Source organism: Dromaius novaehollandiae, chromosome Z (assembly GCF_036370855.1).
Source record: "Dromaius novaehollandiae isolate bDroNov1 chromosome Z, bDroNov1.hap1, whole genome shotgun sequence".
In the NCBI taxonomy this organism is placed as follows: Eukaryota; Metazoa; Chordata; class Aves; order Casuariiformes; family Dromaiidae; genus Dromaius; species Dromaius novaehollandiae.
In genome coordinates this window covers 42,065,076-42,083,281 of record NC_088132.1, presented here as the reverse complement: position 1 = coordinate 42,083,281, position 18,206 = coordinate 42,065,076, and the positions used below count along the sequence as shown (strand labels likewise).

The 18,206-nt window shown below is 39.0% G+C and overlaps 1 protein-coding gene across 1 annotated transcript in view; it reads left to right on the top strand.

Annotated features, from left to right (window-relative positions):
* Positions 1-18,206, top strand: part of KCNN2 (potassium calcium-activated channel subfamily N member 2) — a 300,746-nt gene that overhangs the window by 56,296 nt on the left and 226,244 nt on the right. The window contains exon 5 of the mRNA XM_064502223.1: positions 1,885-1,930. The gene's annotated coding sequence lies outside the window, so the exon portion shown is untranslated. The remainder of the gene's footprint in view (positions 1-1,884; positions 1,931-18,206) is intronic.

Genomic DNA, 18,206 nt, shown 5'->3' with positions numbered 1-18,206 from the left:
TTTTTTCCATTTGTCTTTTCTCTGTCCATTGTTTTTTAATTTCAATCTGTGTATATTGTTCCCTTGTCACTTGATGTTTCTTTTTCTTGTATGTTGCTTCCTTGGTGGTTCTTGAACCCTTTATCCAGTTCCAGTAGTATTCTGAAGATGCCATGCTGCTTATCAACTGACACTGTTTCCAGTAGTGATTCTGAACCAAATACCACTGAAACAAGGGAGCTTTTGGCTCCTGTCTTACTTCATTACAAGCAAGTGGTTTCTGTGTTTAAGATGAGGTAGACTTGCTGAATGAGCAGAGAAGTTCCTCAATAATCATATTCTGTCTGCTGTTCAAAAACGTAATTTTAGAAAATGAGTATTTTCTTCATTGTGAGTGAGTTTTATACCTCTACAAATCAGGAGGGCTTTATATGTATGTGCAGAGAGAACTCTGGGTGAATATTAAGTCGTTTTTCTATCCTTAATGTTACACCTAAGTATCGAGCAGGGATGGTGAAGGAAGAGTACCACATCTACTCCAGAAAAGCTGACTGTGCAAGCTAAAAATACCTCTCTGTATTTCTTTCCATGTCTTATGATGTTTGCTCTCGCCAGGTGTAGTCGATGATCGCTAACCTAGGAAAATCTCGTATGGAGACATTCAGACTTCATTAAGTGACCTCTCAGCCTCACTGGAATGTGCGGTTTGTTAATTGCATATAAAGAGAATGCTCTTGGCTCCCAACAGACTAAATGAGAACTAAGCTTGATGACTTGTAGCCTCATAAATTGCATCTGTTTACCCTCTCCTTTCCTGGAAAACGTTATAGGACTGCTTCATTGTAAAACACAGACCCATCTGGTCTTATGAGTTTGGCACAATATTGCAGTTTTGACACAGAAAAAATGCAATTATCTAAAGTGTTGTACTCATTGCAAGCAGGAAGAATATTATGCTGATTTCAATGAGCTAGATTTATTAAACAAGATTTGAAAATAGTGTTCTGTTTCTTGTGAAGGGCTGGTTAGGGAATATCCATTAATTAACACTGCTGTAGGTAATTAGTGGGTTAACTTTACTAGGTACCTAAATGTTTGTTGATCCTCTCACTCTATAGCTATGTTTGGCAATATTAGGAGGACACACGAACAAACGTATAGTGTTGGCAGTCAGCTTTCTGATAACGTAAAGGAAAACAAAGTGATTAAGTGACCCATCCTCATGCTCCTGAGGAGCAGTGGAAAGGTCAAAACCCATAGCCCGGACATTTCGAACAGAAGAGTCCCTCTGGCTGGGGTGTTGTGTGGCCATGCCTATGTAACATCTCCATGGCAGCTGAGAGATGCATGCTGAGAAGTTGGTTCCTGATAGTTTAATCAGCAGCCCATGCTGGTTTGCTTCCTGCCGTGCCTGGGCATGGCGTCTCCCGGCAGCCCTAGTGCAGGCATAGCCCCATCACAGATCTCACGCTTGCCTGCCAGCATCGGGGTGGAGCGGGAAGTGCTTGGGAATTGGGGACGCTCAGTTGCTCATCGGTTGTTGCAGGCTGGCACTTCTCAAAAGCTGGAGCTGCAAGTCCAGCCACGGGGCCACTGGGTCTTTTGGGCAGTAGCTGCGATGAAAAATGTAGTTAGGATACTGGGAACATTCTGCTCCAGAGCTGTAGTTTCTTACAAGCCTTTCTCTCTGAGAAAGCAAAGTGGGGTATATTGGAAAATCTCCAAAGTACCAATGATAATACACAAAGACAGTCTTCCAAGCAAACAAATTTGAGTGAAAGTTGCTGATGTACTGGCTAGGGGTAGAGCTAAACAGGGTTATTGATCACTGTGTGCTTAAGATGTATTTTTAAATTGGTTTCCTGCAGCTGCATATTTGAAACATTTTCCATCTTGCTTTTTTAGGACAGTGATGCCTGTTTTGTCTGTAAAATGCTACTCTCAGTAATATGTAAGTAATCATACCTAAAAATGGTGTTTTAAAATAATGTATTACTTTTATGAAAGTCAGAAGATGTTGGTATTAAGCCCTTGATTGTATGATTGCGTTGTATTTTTCCATGGAGTGCTTGTTTCTTCCTCTGCACAAGCTAGGCTGCTCTGAGGCTTAATCAGGAATCTTTTGCAAAAAAAGGCTGCTGTCTGTCAAACTGCTGCCTCATTTACTGCACAATTTGGAAGATGTGTAGTGGACAAGACAGGGAATATCAGGAAGAGAAAAAGTTGGTCGAGTAGTTATGACAGTTGAGTGCTGCCCTGGAGGGTTCTATCTACATTCCAGTGAAAATGCCCAACACTTGGTAAAGTTACAGGGAAGTGAAGAAAGGGAACTGTTCAAGAGCTTTAATAACAATTGTGTTAACAACCCCACCGCTGGAGTAGCCAGAATATTTCTGTTTTATAAACCCCTATATTCCTCCACATAAATAGAGTAATGCTTTGTTCATTAGAAACCTTTTGCAACGTCTCCTTTGTTGCAAGCTAAATTTACTGGTGATTATATGAATGAATAAGGTAAATCAATTCTTTTGTACTTTTCATTTTCTTACCTGAACTACCTCAGGTTCTTGGAACCTTCAAAATCAGGCTGCAGAGTTAGAAAGGTTTCTTGCATTTGTTATGGTGAGAAATACTATAAGAATGCCTTTTCTAGTTCTATTTTGGGGCTTCCGAGTTCTCCGCGGGAACCTCCATGTTTTGCAAATGGCTCAGTTGCCATAAAATTGAGCGAATATTTGACCAAATTTGCAATTTCCTTGCACTTCCATACTATCTAGAGTAAAATACCAGAATAAAGTAGCTAAGCTATGTCAGAATATAGAGCATAAAGTGTTTTGCATGCTCTGGAATGGGGAGGAGATGGGGATTGAGTGGTACCAAAATAGGGTGAATGCATCTTTATAGTTGACTTTTGGAGAAAGTGGCATTGGCGTTGGCTTTTTTATTTTATGTATTTATTTTTTTTACCTCAAGATTTTGGGCTTTGGTTTGGAAGGGTTATGCCAGTACCTGCTGTGTGAAGCTATATATCCTATCTCTGGTAAACTGATCTCATAGAAGAGAGCCTCTTCCCACAAGTATTTCCTGTAGAAGAAACAAATTGCAGTCTTTTGGAGCAATGTCTCTTCTGCATGAAATGCATTCATTTTCCACTATAGGAAATGGAAGCATTACAAAACCATTATAGAAGTTTTTATGGCAGACTTTTATAGGCTTCTTTATATTGGCTAGTTATGTACTTTTTAAATTAGCAGTACTGATTTTGCATTTTTGTTCCCCTCTGTATCTATTAATCAAAGAAATGCTGCCCATCATTCATCATTTTGGCTTTGATTGATACTTTACATAATAATTCCAGACCTCCATCACTATGTAATCACTCAGCAACTATTCCAGCTGGACGTTCAATAATTGTATAAGAGGTTTTGTTTATACATGAGGTAGTTTTCTTTCTGGGCATCCAGCTGTATAGAACATAAGAATATGACAGATAATCTTTACTTGATGTTTTAATTTGCAGTTGGCTGCTTTGCTGCAAGCTGAGCTCCTTTTACTAATAGCCTTCCCACTCTGTGAATATATGGCTTTTATTCATGTAGAGATCTCTGAAAGTATCACTCTGTTTGTGCACTGAGGTTTGAATTCACCTCACAGACAGGGGCCTTTTTGCTTTGGTCCAATTCTTCACAGAGATTGTGTGTCCTTATTTTGCCAGTGGATCAGCCCCGTGAGCAGGCTGCCGCTTCCCAGCATGTATTTCCCAGGTGTATTAGTGTACAGAGTGGGAAAAGGAGAGCATCTAGTGGTCCTACTAGTCTCCCCGTCAGCACGAGGGAGTCAGAGAAAGGGAGTATTTTTCTGCTCGGATAGGCCTGGGTATCCCTGGGTCTGGGCTGTGGGAGTGTGCTTCGGCAGGATATCCGTGGGGAGTCTGAATACTCCAGGCTTCCTGATGAGAGAGTGAATAGTAAGTCTGTGGAGCAAGTTACTTGTTCTATCTAACAATTTTTAGATTTTTGGCTGGACTAGGAGATTTTCAGAATACTTCACAAATGCCAGAAAAAAAAGTCCTAAAAATACTAAGAATGGATGGATTGTTTATTGAAGAAATAATCATAAGAGTGTAGGAGAGACCAGCTATTGATTGTCTTAGAGAATCAACACTTGGGGAAATGAGGTCCTCTGTAATGATACACTGGTTACTATAATCTCCAAAACAGTAGTTTCCCAGAGGCCTGCTGTACTTTTAAAAATCACTCTTGGAAAAATTTAATGTCTCTCAAGAGTTTTGTGAACAAAAATTGGAAGTATCTCTGTGACTTTCTGACTGCAGTTTCTGGAAAATTTTATTCAAAGGAAAATATTGATCAAATGACTAAACCTTTTTTTAAGTTTAGGCCAAGAAGAATGTTAATTCTACTCAGGTCACCAAAAAAACACTGCAGCAAATAAATAAAAATAATTCATATTGTCACTTCAGATGCTATTATTTTTCAGTCAGGGTATTGAATCTGGGCTTAACATATCCTCCCACTTTCCATATGGAAAAGAGATCTTGCTGTTTTCTAGGGCTGCATAGACAAAGCAGAGTTAGTGTCACACTTACGAATTTCCTAGTCTTGCATTTAATTCTGATTTGGATGCCCTGTAGAAGCTGGAGTGGCTTGGGAACCAAGGGGTTAGGATGGAAAATTATGGGGGAGCAAGGGCTACTGAAGTGATTTCATCTTACTCCACTCTGTCTATTTATGGAAGTGATGTTAGTCCAGATATACATCCATGTGAAGTGGAATAAGCTGTGAAGTAAGAGCTGGTAAGAAATAGGTATTTCTGCAGCATAATTTGTGTCTTCCTGAAGCAGAAGTAGGAAAACATCAGATGACTTGGAATCTAAAAGTTCCTGTTTTTCTCTGACTATAAAGGGGGCTTAAGGTAAATAGCTCAGTTGCAGACATCTGTGTTGTAGACACCTGAAGTTAGGTGAGGTAGATCTATCCCATCCTAAGAGCTGAGTGCTACATGCATATACATGATGCATATATATAATGAGTAATTAATATGAGTTAAGCAATGAGTAATTAGTAATGAGCAATTAATATGCCATATGCATATGATGTATATGTACATTTAGATGATGAGTAATTTATATGCTATTAAGGAAGTGTGATTAAACTGTTGTGTTGTCATTTTAAGCAGCAGCTGCCATGCCTTTTGAGAAAAGCTATGTTGCCTGTCAGAAGCTTTAATGTTTATTTTCTCATTATGCTTTTCCTTCTTCAGTGATGAAGATGTTTACATATGCCAGTTTTGTAGATACATAACCTCTCATTCTATATTGTCCTGTTGGATCATTTGCTTACCTGTGAGGCTGCCTTTCTCCTTGTGACATAGTGCCACAGCAATTGCACCATTGATTTTTAACTGAATCTTCATCTCTACATGGAAGAGATGCTGTTAACGGTTCATTCTTTGTGAGGACTTTGGACTAGTTTTTTGGTCTGTAGTAGCCCAAATGCAATGATTGTCCATGCCACAAAAGCTTTTTCATTGTTAGGGCTTTTCAGATAGGGTTGTGTGTACATCCCTGTAGTGCAGAGTAGCTTAAAGTTGAGGAGAGCTAGATTTGTAGTTGGCCGGCTGAAAGAGGTTGGCAAAGCTGAATTGTCTTTGTTCGGAAATGTGCATGTGTGTGTGTATATATATAGTATGTATGTGTATATATATGGTGTATTTACACACACACATACATATATATTTGAATATATATGCACATACATGTGCCTATATACACATATATATGCACACACATGTTTGAATACATATGCGCGCAGACACACGCATGTGTTTGTTAAGCTTCCAGGAGCATTATGCATACCTTGAACTAAATATTACGGTGCCATTAACTCCTAAATAAGCCTCTCTTTGTTACTGGAATGTGATTAAATAACATTTTCTCAGATGGGTGCTCACAGGTATGCTGTACTCTTCCTAAGACCTTTTCTTTCCTTCCTTTGTTTTCCTTAGTCTGGCTTTCTGTTCAATTTTATGGAGCTTATTTTTAGAGTGTTGCTGTGCCACTGAGCTGTGCCTGCCAGGTACGACGGTGGTAAGGATGGGACACCTTCCTATATAGTGTTAGTATTATTATTATAGCTCTTCACATACACAATAACAATTTTTTGCAAAAATGCAGGTGAAAAAACAAAACATTGGTCATTGTCACCCAGGATGTGTCGAACAAGTTTTCTTTCATATTGATTAGATTTTTAGTTTTGTCTACTTGGGCACAAAGTAAATTAATTCCACAGAAGGACTATTGATTTGACATACAGTTGGAAAGAACAAAAGTTAAAGCTTCTTTTAAAAGTTTTGGCTTGGCAGTGCTAGCTAGCTTTGCACTCCACAGTCAGATATACCAGCCTTTCAGATGCGAAATTGCAGCCACCCGGCCTGTTGGAATATAAGCAGGCTTCCTGAAATGGAGATATCTTCTTGGAAAATGGATTTCTTCCACAGCATTTAAATTGTTGATCCGCTGTGCTAGTATGTGACAGGATTAGAGTTACATACAAATGTCACTTAGGCACACTCGTTTAAACCCTGTAGTCTTGAGTTAAGGAACTTAGGTTGTCTTGGATTCTCAAAATGTAGGGTTTGGTGAGAAAGCTTGTGTTAATAGTTTGTGCATTTAGATACTCTGGGATGAATGCTAAAGGAATAGCCGGAATAGGCAGTAAGCCCAGCAGCAGCTTCCCTGTGGGATGTGTTCCTGTTTGTGGAATAGCTCTTCCTTTCCTGCTAAGGAGAAGGGTTTTATTAGCCTGAGCTAACACCACCACAGAGTGCATTCATAGCCTCGTTATCTGGTGTTGGGAGGAGAGGTTGCCTCTCTCTGCAAAGGTCTGTGACTTGCCTCGTTCTTTTGTACTGGGGTTTCCATGTACAAAAGTTACTTTCACATAGGTATTATAATCATTTACACATACAAGAACAGCGTTTGCCAATAGCACTCAGGAGGCCACACAGAGCCATTTATTTGCAAGTTAAATTTGCTTAATTAAGCTATTATAAAACTTCTAATGCCAGTCATTATCTAATTTGAGCTTGCCATTCTATCGGGTGACTTTTAATAAGTCTATATGCGTATTCTTGCACATGAGTATATAGAAACACAAAAAGTAAAACAGTCAGAAAATACTCTTGAAATATTCAAGTGCTTTGTTTGACAGAGAATTGCACAGAGTTTACTTGCCAAACCTAGATTCCAAAAACGTAATGTTCATTTAAAAAAAACCCTGTAAGTGAGATTAAAGTTCTTTAGTGCTTATTTGAGGAAAAAAAACAAAAATAAAAGTGAATTCACAAACCATTTGAGCAAAAACAAATTGCCTCTCAAATTTAACAGTATTTTATGAATTTTGTAAATGCAAGGGTATGCTTTTCCACCTGAAAAATATTTCCTATTGGAATTTGAAAATTTTGGACATTTATTTGGTTTTCCTGGACATCTTTGACTGCAGGACACATGGAAATTTTGGCTGTGTGCCATTGGATGTGTGTAGCTCCATTCCACCGAGCACACCGTGAATCCATTCCAGGAGAAAGCTGACCCATTTCTTACTAGACATCGATCTGATATGCATCATTGTTTCTTTTTGAGCTTTCTTATCACTTTAAAAAATGAAATTAAAAGAACAAATGCAAGACTTTCTTTGTGGGTCTTACAAGAACAGAGATTGCATGTTTAGATGCTCCATAGACAGTCCTCTCTGAGAGTGGTACATGGACAGGAAGGAGATACAGCTTGGTTTGATCCCTCCTTAGACTTGTTTGTTCTCATTTCCTCTGCTTCCCTGTATCCTTTAACAGATAAAAGGCGGTCAGGGTCTTGCCAGGCAAAGATTTTAATTCAGAAATAGGCCAGGCAAGGCCCAGAAAGTGAGAAGAAGCTTGAGCTCTGATGAATTTGTCAGAGCATCTCATTACTTATATGCAGATGTTTTGGATATGATACAGCCCAGTATTGAGTTCTCTCTGGTCTGACTGATCTGTCTTCACACTTGGACTGGCATCGGTAGTGATAGATAAACCAGCAGCGGTTATTTGTTGGGGAATCACTACTTTCTGACATCTTAAGCAGCTGCAGACTTTCATCTCATAGTCTGGATTAAGGTTTTATTATTCCTACTTTTAGAAAGATTAGCTCCAGTTGTTAGCCAAAGTAAATAACCAGAACTTCATTGAAGGGAAGTTGTTGCCCAGAGAGCTGTTGCTCAGGGCTTGTGTGGAGGAAGAGGGCTGTGTTGTTACCTGGATCCTGCATGTTCTTGAGAGGATGATGCTTAAAAACTACTACCTTCATATCACCTTTACTTTTCTTATCTGCATTTCCAAATTTCTGTTTCTTGTCTGTCTTCTCTGTGGATCTTCTCTTTTGGTTCTCCTGGATCATCTCTATCACTTGAAAATAATTCACAGTTTGTAATGTTCTCCAAGAGAAGTGTTTTGTTGCTATGAGTCTTACAATTGTCTGCTCTTCTGTGTCTCTAGATGCTGAAGGCCTGTTGACATGCTACTCTTTTGTTGGTTGTTTTCTGTCTTAAGTATTGTTATTACCAAGAAAAGCTTCACTGTAAGGGTGGATGTATCCTGAGACATTGGTAAACCCGAGTCCAGTTCCAGCAGTGTGACAAAGCTTGGAAGCTGAAAGGTTACTGTGAAGACACGAGTAGTTTTCATCACCACGTAATGCCTTCATTCACATTGTACCCCTTCTGTGCTACAGATTCCTCAGAATTATATTGGGGTAAAAAAATATTCACAAAGTTTTTAGTATAGACACGATGATTTTCCCAAATTGACCTCTCTAATCCACGTGATATAGGACCATGCCAAAGAAGCTTTTTTCCAGGATGCAGAAATAGCCAGTGCATGATATGGAAGTGATTTTGCAGGCTTTACTTATAATTGCTTCTGATTGCTGTTATTTAAAAGGCCAAAGACATAAGATACTCTTAAATACAATGTTACACTTTTTCCCAGCTCACAGAAATCAAATATGAGATGCATTATCTGTGAAATTCTTTGAAAAATGAACCATTTTGCAAACAAAATTAAAGTGTAAACTGCCACATGAACTTACTCATGTGTAGAATTGCTTTGTACTGATTTTATCTGACACAGCTTTGGCTCGAGAGTTTTCTATGCCTAGCAATTGGATTGTTTAAAATCTCATAAGTAGAATTGTGCTGGCATTAAATTACTGATGGACGTGAACCAAACGTGGCTAATTTAAATTACCTTCTTTTAGTTCATATTCAAACTGCTTGGAAGTCTGCCAGAAGTCCTCCCAGTGAAGGAAAACTGGATGTAAACATTCTTAGGACTATCCACATAGTCATGGAGGACAGATGGTCCTCTGGTTAGTAGAACAGTGAAATTACGCTCTTGTATTTGGATTCACAGTTGGACTCAAAATACTTTTGGTTCCTCAAGCGTGCAATGATTATTAATGGAAGCACCAAGAGACCCTGGGTGCCCTCGCCTGCTCCTCTCTGCTGCTGACTCGTCAGAGCTTTCCTACCTTTTGCTTTTCCTGCCTATTAGCAGGAAATTAGCAAATTTTTAAGCCTTTTTTTAAAAAGCATTATTATAGGACATTCTCTTTTCTTCTACTCTACCTTTAATGCTTGTCTTTTACTTCCAAAAGCTGATGAGGGGAAGAAATAGAAGGTGGTAACTGGATTCAAGGCCGCTGCTTTCTCAAAAGTGGAGATAGATGCCTGATTAAGAATAAAGAGCGTGGGATGGTGAGGGGGAAATGTTGTGAATGTTCACTCAAAGAAAGAAATGAGTCCTGGCATTTTTTTTTATTCTACTTTTGGAACAAGAATTATTAAAGGATTTTGAGCTGCTGACTCCAAATTCTCAGTATTACACATTTGAACGACATGTTAGTATTTTGGCCAAACTTTTCTCTCTGTTCTCTGCCTGTATTAGTGGAATTGTTAACAATAGCTTTCTGATAGGATACTTGCACTGTACAAATCAATATCTACATTCCACAAATAGTACCTAACATTGCCTTAAAATAGGTGGTTTCCAGTATTGCTTGTGACAGTGAGCTTCTCTCTTGGAATACTTTCCGGAAGCTGAAATTCAGCTGTATGTTGATCGCCAGCATAAGATCCAGGCAATACTTATGTTTTCTCCTAGCTGATTTCTTCCTCGTCATTGCACATGAGCTGGTAAAGCTAGTATATAACGTTCAGTATTGGTAGACCAGTTTACATGTAAGTATCTTTCAGAAAACTTTTCCAGTACTCACATCACTTTAACACTCAGATCAAATCTGTGACATTCTGCTCCAACAGGAGGGTTTTTTGTTTTAGTTTTTTTGCAATTGACTTCCCAACTCCGTGGTAAAGCACCAAGTAGATTTCATTGAGCAATCTGTCAGTTTGCCAGTTTTAGCAAGAAATAAATATTTATGGGGAATTTTTGACACTTACTATTTGCAAATTTGCTTTATTGTCTAGGGTAGATGTCTATTTACTTCACACACCCTTAAATCTGGCTCTGCTTGCAGTAATGTAAGAGAGGTGAAAGTAGAGCTGCTATATATTCTTGGGCTTTTATGTAAATGCAAAAGCTCTCTTGTGTTACAGATATTTACACAGCAGTTTTTTGACATATGATTTGACATCTTGATCTCCTTGAGCCTAAACGCACAAGCACAATTTTGAGACCTACACTTTTTCAGAATACCATTGGTTTTAAAAAAGAAAACCTACTCTCTCAGATCAAATTCTGTTTGTACTATGTGTGCCTGATCACCCTAGAAAGACATTTCTTTAATGATGCTTCCAAAATATCTACATGTGCCAACAGTGCAGACCAATGGTTTGTTTGAATGGATTCCAGGGGAAGGTCACAAGTTACCTTATTTAATGTGGCTGTAAATTGAAATATAAGTAGTGATCAAGGCTTGTTTTGCATACCCACTTAACATCTTCTGAACAGTGTTGCCAGGGAAGTGTAATCCACCATAGTGGAATAGATGATTAATATTTTCATCTGTTCCTAAATTTTTTTCAAAATCCTTCGAAGGTTACTTGGTATGTCCCCCCCGCCCTTCACATCATACCAGATACAATAATGTTCTCCCTTAATGCTATTTACCACTCAGCCCCTGTTTCCTTTCATATTTTATTAGAAATGACTGTTCTTGCATTTTTGCTTGTCTGACCTTCACTGAAGAAACTGGAATGCTTAAAAAATCGTAGGAATCTTGTAAAAAAATTATCTTCAAAATCTCTCCTTAAACACTACCTTTCTCTTATGTCTGCATATCATCCCATGTAATACTGGCCAGGTGAAAAGTAGGCTAAGGCTTCTGATTTTTTTTTAAAAATCTTTCGTTCCTTTGTTTTTTATCCTCCCTGTTCCATTAGCTTATGTGTTTACTTCATTCATTAGTCACTTGCTCTCTAATCTGTTGCCTGCAAGCTTTAGCTATTACTTGTTTAATATGTACCTGAAACTACGTAATCCGATTCTTAGCTGAGATGCCTTATATGCTACCGTAATTGAATAATAATTATGATAATGGTGGTTAAGGGTAAAAAGTCCCTTGATACGTCTGGGAGCTTTGAAAAAGCATTTATTTCCTGCATTGTTCTTGTAACTGTCAAGTAAACAGGATTATTTGAAGGAGTATTGTGCCATGGTCTGTGGTTAGGTATACGACGTGTGCATATATGTGTGTGTTTGCGTGTATATACATGATACTACATCTTGATACCAATACCTTGAACTCTGGCTGTACAGGGGTCCAGAAAGGTCACCTGGTAGTAGTTTGAAGGGAAGACCCTTTCAAAGACCTTCTGTGCTGAGGAAAGTTAAGTTGGCTAGTAGGCATCAGAGCTTCTTTGGGACTTTTTTTGTGGGGATGGCAGGAGTATTGGCATCACTTCTTAGTTGTTGCTCTTGTGTTTTCTCTGTTTCTGTAGTGATAACAGGTTTGTTGCTACAAGAAGTGTGAATGCTACGTAAGGGGATAGCCAGCAAATTTAAAAGGTGTGCACTTTCTGGATCCTCAAACTCACAGTTCTTCATGTAGAAAACTTTCCTTGATATTTTCCCGTCTGAGTCTTGTGTTGGTAAATTGCCCCTCAGTCAAGACAGGCTTTATTACAAGAGGGTTTCTCTGGGATGAAGGCTCAAACTGTAGCACCCGTGGAGCCAGGGATGTGTTTTTGCCTGCCTTACAAAGCACAATATGAAGACTGTTCATTAACAGAGTATAACGAGTAGGGCAACAGCCCTGACAGTGCCAGTGACTAGAGCACTGTGTGAGGATCTGGTTGCACAATTCATCTTTTAAATGATTAGAGAAGGTATTTCATTTGAAGGTTTACTCTGTTCATCATCTTGCAAAGCTAATAAGGATAGTACTGAGCTGCAGTACCAACAAGGTAATAGCAGTTCTGAGTGTTGTTGAAGACAAAAGCTATCAATGACAGGATCTGTGTTCTTTTTCAGCCATGAAACAACTGACTTGAACAAAAAGCTACTGTATGCTCTACCAGTCATCTCTGATTATTTAGTCACTGCAGTTTTATATTCTGCTTCTATTCATGTGGGGTTTTTTTAAAGCTTAACCAAATAAATCATCCTTGAATCTTCTCTGAAGTTGTAATTAGCATGTTTGATGACTTCTTGCCAGTGCTGAATACTGAGATACAGAAGAGCTTATCCCTTGTTTCTACAAGAATTGGGCAGGAGTCAGAGTTCTGACGTAATGAAATTTTGAAGGGGAGAAGGTGCACCTACTGACTGGAGCAAAGGGTCTGGGAAATTGGAAGAGCTCTTTACCTATGTAACAGAAAATTTATTACTTTTGATTTATTCATATGGATGCCTTCAATTTAGGTAGCCTAACTTGGTAGACCTAGTGTTAAACTTAGAGAAAAGCACTGAACATAAGTAGCCACTGTGAAAAGTTATCAAGGTAAAAAGTTATTGTAAAAGTTACAAGAGAAGACTTCAGAAAGTTATTTTCTACATATGATGGGCAGCATCTTTGCTGAAGACGGGAAGCGCAGCATCCAGCAGTGGCGAGATGGCTGTCTTTGCATGCTTGTGTCCTTCCAGAGCTGTCCAAGGATGAGTTCAGTTCTGGCCAGGATTTGGAGGAGCTTCAGGGGTAGCGTGTCCTGGTATGCTTGAAGAGTGGCATCGGGCTTAATAGATAGCTACAAAGCATTTGAGATTCTTGGCTGAAAAATCTGCATAAATGGGAGCTTTTCTGGACAGGTGGAAATGCCAAAGGTATTCAGGCAGTTGGGACTTGCTGATTTGTTTCCTGGTGCCTGGCAGGTGTTTGCCAGACCTGTGATCCCTAGGCAAAACGATGTTACTGCAGAAGGAGGCTCAGGTCAAAAGCCTGCCGTTGTCCTCAGGTACGAGACACATTCGGAGGCCTGTCTGATGGGCTTGTATGCTAGAGATTAATAAACACTTCTGTAGTTTAATGATGCTTTCCAAGAGTAAGCTATCTCCAAATTTAAGGTTTGATGCATTAGAATTTCCTCCACACAGAGTTTTCCAAGTACCACTCTGTGCAGTGTGGCTTTGCGAAACCCAGAGGATTTGCTTTGTGAATATGAAAAATGAGACTTCTCAAGATATCTTTCAAGGCAAATGATGGCCGTTTCCTTAGATTTCTGCTGGCTTTTTTCCAAGAACAAACTGAGGGAGAGTTGAACAAATCAACCTGTTTCTGGTCCTGCACTTCTTTGGAGTCTGCAGTCTGTGATTTTGGTGCCATTCACATGTTCTTGAGGAACACATGTTGTTTTGGGATCTGTCCTGTTTGACCAGCCGTAGGCATAACTAGCTTAAAATAGGGAGCTGAAACTAATGTATTATTCTTCTCTAGTGGGAACTGAAGTGCCTGGGAGGGATCTGCTCTGGCTTTCTCAGCCCAGTGGAAACGAATTGGAAGTGAGAATTTGAATTCAAGTGAACTTTTGCCTTTTCTGCATGGCTTCTAGAGTTATGCATTCTGTGAAGTATCAGAGTTCTTTGAATGTTGTATGCTTGGGGTTTTTTTTGTTTTGTTTTGTTTTTTAAAGCTTTCTCATGAGGCACTTCTCTGCAGGCATTCTGCAGACTAACCCACTTCATAGCATCAACCTTTTTATCTCTTTTGGGAGGGGCAAGTACTGAAATAATGAACACAGGACATGCAAGAATGATTTGTGTTTCTATGATTTGTGTTTTGTCTCTGTAAAACTTCACATGCCTAATCATATTTAAAGGTAGCTCATTGCTTTTGAGAGCTTTGAGTCATTTTTGTCACTTCCACCCTTTCTTTTATTTCGGATGATCTTTTGTTACAGTTAATTCCCTGCAAACCTTTAAGAAAGGACTGCCTTAGAATCAGTTACTCTCGGTGATCTGTTTTTGTGCTCTTTCCATTGGCTCATGAAGAAAACGAAGTAAGCCTTGAAAAACAAACAAAAGTTGGATGTACAGGGAGAAAATAGTTCTTTGGATCAGTTGTAAAAGTCAGGTTTAAATCCCGGCTCCCTTTAAGTCAGGAGAACTTTGCTGTTGACCTTGTACTGAATTTCTGACAATGTTCCAGCAGTGTATTATGCAAAAACAGGGTTAATTAGAGTGTTGTGGTCAAAATCCTTGCCCATTTTGCCATAGCTATTCAGTTTCAAAGGGCTGAAATACTTGTTTTTAATTTCTTCCTGAGCAGATGTGCCGTATTTCATTGATGTCATATTCCAAATGAGAAATGATTTTTTTCCAAGCTCATATGAAGTGATTCCCATAAATCCCCACCTCAGGGGAAGTATGTACCTTAATTAATTAAGTAAAGACAGTGATATGATTAGAGATCACTGCATAAGAAAGCACTAAACATGGTAAATGCAAATGCTGAAACATGGTAAATGCAAATGCTGTCGTAACATTTGAAAGCCACCAATATTTATACTGGTACTGAAGGGACTGGTAAGAAACCAGGGATCCAGTCCAAGCAATCCACAGTGATATGAAAAAGTTCAGATTGGATATTCTAGTTATGATCTGTGTGATTAAAATCTGCTACAACCTCTTTTTGGTGTAGTACTGAAATTGAGGAGGAGAAGTAGAGAGGAAATGAACAGAAAGATGAATACACTCAGAGCTTGGCTCATTCCCCTAAGTCTTTTGATTTCGATTTACTTGGTAGGTGCTCAGCTTAATGTCAAAGAAAGACTGCAGAAATTACACCCTCAAGAAAATATGGCTTTAATTATTGTTCTATAGATAGGTTTGTGGTCACCGGAAAATCTGCCAGCTTCATATACTTACTTTTAAATTATTTGTTCTGTACAGAGGAGGTTATTTAGTTTTTTTTTTTTCCTTTCTCCATACAATGCAGATTGAAAGAACAAATTAAATTAATGAACACATAAGCCAGACTGAGTTTATAAGACTATTAGTGTTGCTCTGCTATGTATAAATCAGGATGCATGTGCTTTCTATACCAAAGTTAATTTTCTTTTCACTATTGCACCATCTCTTATTAAACTGTAAGTCTGAAAACACTTTCTTTTGCTAGAGTTGCACTCTTTAAAATAAGCCTTCATTAAAAAAAGAGATGTTTATAGATTTTTCCCTCTGTGAGAACTTAAATTTTATTTGTATCTTCTTTGAAGTGTAACAAAAAATGCATTCAGTTCAGTGTTAAGGTTGCTTTAGGACATATGCTGTTAGCAGCGCAGCCCATAAAAAAGTGAGGAAAGAGTCCATCACAGAGCTCTACCTCTCCTCCTCGCTTGGCACCCACAGCCCACATATTTTTGTTTTAACTCTGAAACTCATTAGCAGAGTTAAATATATAATGTACCCACATCTGCAGATTTTTACTGCCATCGTTCCAATTTTGGACACCCCAAAATTGCATAGATAACAATTCACATTTCTGTAATGTTTGAAGCAATTTATCTCGTGTTACTCCTATTGCCACCCGGCTCCAAAAGAAAACCGCAGGTGCCTTCTAAGCCTCTTTGTGCTTGAGAATATTCTGCACTTGCAGAAACATTCAATAATTCTTTAGTTATTGTAAACTAATTATCATAATTACACTGATAATTGGGCAACTAATTGTCAGTTAACAGCATGTCCTCAATCTATTTCTGTCCAACTAAGCAAGCCCAATTCATTGGATCTTTCTCAAGGGCCATATTTTCTGGATTTATATCACTCTCGCTGCTTTCCGGCTTCTCCCTAAGAGCACATAGCCTACCACCAGAGGCCTTGCCAGTTCCGAGTGGGGCACAAGGACTGCTTCCGGTGTCCTGCAGATTTCCCACCACTTATACCTCCCAGAATGCTTTCTGACTCCTATTCAGCTTTTTGGGTTTTGTTTCTGCAGAGCTGAGCTTGTGTTTCCTGCAACTGTGTAACTGATTATTCCTGCCTACATTCAAAATTTTGCATTTATCCTTTTGTGTTATGTCTCTGTCTTTTAAGACCATTTCCCTGGTTGTCGAAGGTCGTTTTGACTTTCAGTCTTGTCCTCCAGCAGGTTCCAGCTTGAATGATTAGGAATACAGTCTTTGAGTACAGTTTTTCAATTAGTTTGCATCTTTCCTATCGTACTTTTCTCTAGACCTTGTTTTCTAAGCTCATTTATGAGAAAGTCATTTATAATAGTACCAAAAGCCTTAGTAAAGTCAATATATATGATATTAAGTTAAGATATACTGTTTTTCCTCTGCCCACTATTTGAAAAAAATTATGGCTGTTTGAACATGATTTGTTCTTGACGAATCCATGCACAGTAACTCTTTACCATCTAGATGGTTCCAAATAGCTTGATAATTTCTTGTGGGGATTTTTTGGAAATTCAAACTAAGCTGACTGGTTTGTAGGTCCTTGGCTCATCTTCTTTCTCTTTTTTTAGCCAACTTTGTTTGTTGGCACAATCTTGAAAAATGAACTTAAATATGAAACTATGGTACTTTTCCAGTCTTTTATAAAAATTCACTGCATTGTTTGTAAAAGCTCACTGGGGCAGAGTAGATGCTGTGGGTACTCGCTCAATAAATCCTGCAGAAAGACAGTGTTCTCCTAGCCCCCTTGTTTTATCTTTCCTTCTCCTGCCCTTTTTCTTAAGTGTTTGGAGCCCTGTGGAGTTCCCTGCACCCAGGTATACCCAGGCCTTCCCTCCCCTGTGTCATTTGGTTATACCCAGGCCTTCCCTCCCCTATGTCATTTGGTTTACAGGCTCAGTAATTTCAATGGCAGTGTATGTACAAGCTAAATGGGCGCGCTGTGGGCGTAGGCCAAGGAGTGGGCTGGATTTCAAAGCTGTGTGTGTCATCTGCAAGTAGCAGAGGTACGGGTGTGTGGGAGAAAAGCACTGCGGTACTGATGGACGAAGCAAGTTGAAAGTTACCTGCTTCCAGCTTTGGTAATAGAACATTTACACATTTCCTATATGCGCTAAGCAGGTGAGTTGCCCTTTGTTCGGTGTAGCACTAGCCATCTGAAAAAAGGCTTTCCTGTGTAGATGAAGTACGGAGAATGACTCTGAGCAGAGAGGGGCTTCGCAGGAAGAGAAGGGAATTGAAACATATGATTCTAGTGGTGCCTTTACTCAAGGGATTATTTCAGTTAGCAGTACTTTCTAATATGAGGATATGCAGATCCTGTCACCAGTTTAAAACTTCTCTCAAAATGTAGTAAAAAGTAATCATAAAGCTTGGGATTTTGCCCGTTCTTTGGCTATCAGGAGAGTGTGCCCCTCCGCCTTTGCCAGCCTGATGAAACATGAAAACGGTCGAGTAGTGCCTGGCAGAACAACTTCCTTCCCAGCGCTCTGCAGGGGGATGTTCTTGTTACTGCTTTCTTTCTGTCCTCATTTATATGCTTTCCTGTATTGATGGGGTATGCAATTTCTCGGTTGATGTCTACTTCAGCAGGATAACATTGTTCTGGAAGTCCATGTGACAAAGGAATTTTGGTTTTTGATTTTGACATAAGGAAACATAAGGAAAACTGTTATTTGGACCAATTTTTGCCTTGATGCAATTGTTGCAGACTTTTAGCTGTTTGTTGTGACTCTATATAATTTAATTATAACAATTTTAAATTACATTAGGCAATTAAGAATGGGAGCAGCTGGGAAAATGATTGTCATTTGTCATTCAGTGAGCTCA